Below are 5,449 nucleotides of genomic sequence, written 5' to 3' on the forward strand. Positions count from 1 at the left end.
TTTCCATAACCATTTATGGCATCCAAGGCCGGAGAAACCTCTAGAAAGAGGAAAGGGAAGGCAAAAGCTTCCACCTCCGAGTCATGGGAGATGGAGAGATTCATCTCAAGGGTGCATCAAGACCAATTCTATGAAGTTGTGGCCTTGAAGAAGGTGATCTCCGAGATCCCTTTCAAACTCAAAAAGGGTCAACTTTGATCAAAGGTTGGACCAAGTCCTCACAGTCATTTGTGAAGAGGGCGCTCAATGGAAGAGAAACTCAAGAAGGAAGCCAGTTCAACTAGGAAGGCATGACATCAAGCCCATCACTAAGAAAAGGATGGAGCAAACAAAAGATCCCACTCATCATGAAATCCCTAAGATACCTCAAGGGATGCACTTTCCTCCACAAAACTATTGGGAGCAAATCAACACCTCCCTAGGAGAATTGAGTTCCAACATGGGACAACTAAGGGTGGAGCATCAAGAACATTCCATCCTCCTCCATGAAATTAAAGAAGATCAAAGAATCATGAGAGAGGAGCAACAAAGGCAAGGAAGAGACACTGAGGAGCTCAAGCACTCTATAAGATCTTCAAGAGGAAGAACAAGCCTCCATCACTAAGGTGGACCCGTTCTTTAATTTCCTTGTTCCTTATTTTCCTGTTTTTCGAAAATTTTCATGCTTATGTTTGTCCATGTTTGTGTCTTATGATCATTAGTGTCTTAGTGTCTATGCCTTAAAGTTATGAATGCCCTATGAATCCATCACCTTTCTTAAATGAAAACTATTTTTATTACAAAAGAACAAGAAGTACAAGATTTCGAATTCATCTTTAAAACTAGCTTAATTAGTTTGATGTGGTGACAATACTTTTTGTTTTCTGAATGTATGCTTGAACAGTGCATATGTCTTTTGAATTTGTTGTTCATGAATGTTAAAATTGTTGGCTCTTGAAAGAATGATGAAAAAGGAGACATGTTACTGAGGATCTGAAAAATCATAAAAATGATTCTTGAAGTAAGAAAAAGCAGTGAATTCAAAAAAAAAAACGAAAAAAAAGGGGAGAAAAAGGAAAAGAAAGAAATAAAGTTGTGATCCAAGGCAAAAAGAGTGTGCTTAAGAACCCTGGACACCTCTAATTGGGGACTCTAGCAAAGCTGAGTCACAATCTGAAAAGGTTCACCCAGTTATGTGTCTGTGGCATGTATGTATCCGGTGGTAATACTGGAAGACAGAGTGCTTTGGGCCACGGCCAAGACTCATAAAGTAGCTGTGTTCAAGAATCATCATACTTAACTAGGAGAATCAATAACACTATCTGGATTCTGAGTTCCTAAAGAAGCCAATCATTCTGAATTTCAAAGGATAAAGTGAGATGCCAAAACTGTTCGGAGGCAAAAAGCTACTAGTCCCACTCATCTAATTGGAGCTAAGTTTCATTGATAATTTGGAGTCTATAGTATATTCTCTTCTTTTTATCTTATTTGATTTTCAGTTGCTTGAGGACAAGCAACAATTTAAGTTTGGTGTTGTGATGAGCGGATAATTTGTACGCTTTTTGGCATTGTTTTTAGTATGATCTGGTTAGTTTTTAATATATTTTTATTAGTTTTTAGTTAAAATTCACTTTTCTGGGCTTTACTATGAGTTTGTGTGTTTTTCTGTGATTTCAGGTATTTTCTGGCTGAAATTGAGGGACCTGAGCAAAAATCTGATTCAGAGACTAAAAAGGACTGCAGATGCTGTTGGATTCTGACCTCCCTGCACTCGAAGTGGATTTTCTGGAGCTACAGAAGCTCAATTGGCACGCTCTCAACGGCGTTGGAAAGTAGACATCCTGGGCTTTCCAGCAATATATGATAGTCCATACTTTGCCCAAGATTTGATGGCCCAAACCGGCGTTCAAAGTCACCCTCAGAATTCCCAGCGTTAAACGCCGGAACTGGCACAAGAATGGGAGTTAAACGCCCAAACTGGCATAAAAGCTGGCGTTTAACTCCAAGAAGAGTCTCTACACGAAAATGCTTCAATGCTCAGCCCAAGCACACACCAAGTGGGCCCAGAAGTGGATTTTTATGACATTTACTCATCTCTGTACACCCTAGGCTACTAGTTCTCTATATATAGGACCTTTTACTATTGTATTTTCATCTTGGTAGCTACCTTTGTTCTTATGCTATCTTAGATCATTGGGAGGCTGGCCTCACGGCCATGCCTAGACCTTGTTCTTATGTATTTTCAACGGTGGAGTTTCTACACACCATAGATTAAGGTGTGGAGCTCTGCTGTACCTCGAGTATTAATGCAATTACTATTGTTTTTCTATTCAATTCCACTTGTTCTTGTTCCAAGATATTCATTCGTACCCAAGAACATGATGAATGTGATGATTATGTGACGCTCATCATCATTCTCACTTATGAACAAGTGACTAACAACCACTTCTATTCTACAAGCAAACAAGGCTCTAATGTTTATCTCTTGGATTCTTTAACCGGAATCTTCGTGGTATAGGCTAGAACTGATGGCGGCATTCAAGAGAATCCGGAAGGTCTAAACCTTGTCTGTGGTATTCTGAGTAGGATTCAATGATTGAATGACTGTGACGAGCTTCAAACTCCTGAGGACGGGGCGTTAGTGACAGACGCAAAAGAATCACTGGACTCTATTCTGGCCTGATTGAGAACCGACAGATGGATAGCCGTGCCGTGACAGGGTGCGTTGAACATTTCCACTGAGAGGATGGGAGGTAGCCACTGACAACGGTGAAACCCTTGCATAAGCTTGCCATGGAAAGGAGTAAGAAGGATTGGATGAAGACAGTAGGAAAGCAGAGAGACGGAAGGGACAAGCATCTTCATACGCTTATCTGAAATTCCCACCAATGAATTACATAAGTATCTCTATCTTTATCTTTATGTTTTATTCGTATATCACCTATACCCATTTGAGTTTGCCTGACTAAGATTTACAAGGTGACCATAGCTTGCTTCATACCAACAATCTCTGTGGGATCGACCCTTACTCGCGTAAGGTTTATTACTTGGATGACCCAGTACACTTGCTGGTTAGTTGTGCGAAGTTGTAGTGATCACAATTTCATGCACCATTGATGCTCTCTTTGGGAAAGGTTTCCAGCCATTGAGTAGCATTGTCCCTCAAAGAAAATGGGAACAGAAGTAATTTGTAAATGTCAGGATGAACCCCATTTGTCTTGACCGTTTCACAAATCCTTAAGAAAACAGACAAATGTTGGTTGGGGTCTTCAAGAAGGCCACCTCCATAAGCACAATTATTCTGCACCAAGGTGATTAGTTGAGGCTTCAACTCAAAGTCATTTGCCTGAACATTTGGGGTGAGGATGCTGCTCCCATAATGTCTTGGATTGGGGATAGTGTAAGAGGCCAACACCCTTCTTGTAGGCTGGGTATTGTTGCTCACTCCCTCTTCACGCACCTCAGCCTCCATGACTTGCAAAAATCACAAATAAACCAAACGAAACATGGACATTTTAATGCTAGAATGTGGTTAGAGGGTTAGGTGACACAATGTGTCAAACAGTTAATGTGCTTAGTAAAAATAAAGAAAAATAAAGAAATAGTGCTTAATCTAAACCACCACCTTACTTAATCATTGTCAATCTAATTCAATCCCCGGCAACGGCGCCAAAAACTTGATGGGTGTTTTTGTGGAAAAAACGAATTTCCAAACACACAACTCACTGGCAAGTATATCAGGTCGCATCAAGTAGTAATAACTCACTTAGCGTGAGGTCAATCCCACATGGATTGATGGATCAAGCAACTTTAGTGAGTTATTAGTTTAGTCAAGCTAACATTGAGTGAATTGTGTGAAGAGTGACCGACAGAAAGTAAATTGCAAGAGAAATAAATTGGAGACAGTGCAACAGAAAGTAAAAATTGTAGAGAATGAAATTGTAGCAGAAAAGTAAATCAGCAAGAAAGCTCAATTCAATTATAAAATCTAAAAAGACAAGCGAAGATCTCAGGAGTTCAATGAGACTAGAAAATAAGTCTAGATCTCAATTCCTTCCTTGATCCAACAGAGAACAAATTGTAGATGAAAGAAAGATGAAGGCAGTAAATGAAAGCTCAAATTCAATTCTCAATTCACTAAGATTAAGCAGAAGAACAAAGAGATTTCAGACCAAGTGAAACAGAATTCCTTCAATTCTTGATCCAAAATTTAAAACGGAAAAGAAAACTAAAGAGAGATCTCTATCCTACTCCTAATGCTCCCTAGTGGAGCCAACCTTCTCTTTGAAATGAAACTAACGCCTTTATATAGGCTTTTACAAAAATGAAAATGAAAACTAAACAAATTACAATTAAAATAAATTCCTAAGCTAATTGATCCTTGTGCCTTTGAGTGATGATAATGGGCTTAGCTTGCTTTGGGTTTGGCCTTTTGGTTTTGAGAAGAAATCTACATGCGAATTGGACTATGGAGCATTCACGTTTGAGTCAACGTTTGGGTCAAACGTTGACTCAAACGTCTTCGTGTGAGGACATTATGCAGAACGGCCAGCTGCTGTTATTGGCGTTTGACCTCACGTTTGAGGTCAAACATTGGCGCAAACGTGAAGCTCCTCCAGGGTGGCCAGCAAGTAACGTTTGACCTCACGTTTGAGGCAAACGTGGAAGCAAACGTTGACACCCTTGTTGCACATCAAGTCGTGGGATGCTACTTTGTCTTCTTATCATCGATGCCAATTTCATGCCCACTATAGACTATTATATATGGTTGAAAAACTCTGAATGTCATCTTTCTAATCCAACTAAAATCACCTCAATTGGACATCTAAAACTCAAGTTATGCCCCTTTGAAGAGGACAGGGTCGCTGGATGCCAGATTTTGGAGGCTCAAACGCATTGTCCATCCCATACTATTATATATTGTTGGAAAGCCCAGAATGTCTACTTTTCAATGCCATTGAGAGCGCGTAGTTTGGAGCTTCACAGATCAATTTATACTCCATCGAATGTGCAGAGGTCAGCTGGCGTTACTACAGGTTGACACCATGTTCATCTATGCACTTTCGGGGCCGTTTTCTCCCTCAAATTTAGTGTCCACCATGTAGTGCCATATATGCATGGAAAGCTCTCGATTCCTACTTTCCAGTGTTTTTAAAATCACCTTATTTGGAGCTCTGTAGCGCAAGTTATTCTTGTTGGAAGTATACCCCTTCAGGCTGTGAGGAGCAACGTTTCCAGCAACATTGGAGCACCAACTTTGGCTCCAACGTTGCTTCTCTTTGCCTCCTTTCATGGCCTTCTTGTTGCCCTTTTCTTAGCTTATTTTGTGCCTTTTTTGCTTCTTCTTCTTCTTATTTCCTACAAAGTTTATAAAATTAAAAGATCAAGGAAATGTACCAATTAAGCACAAAAGCAATCAATATTTAAGCACAAATAATCAATTTCTTGTATGAAAAAGCATAGAAAAACA

The sequence above is a fragment of the Arachis hypogaea genome, chromosome 8 (genome assembly GCF_003086295.3).
Source record: "Arachis hypogaea cultivar Tifrunner chromosome 8, arahy.Tifrunner.gnm2.J5K5, whole genome shotgun sequence".
NCBI classification, from domain to species: domain Eukaryota; kingdom Viridiplantae; phylum Streptophyta; class Magnoliopsida; order Fabales; family Fabaceae; genus Arachis; species Arachis hypogaea.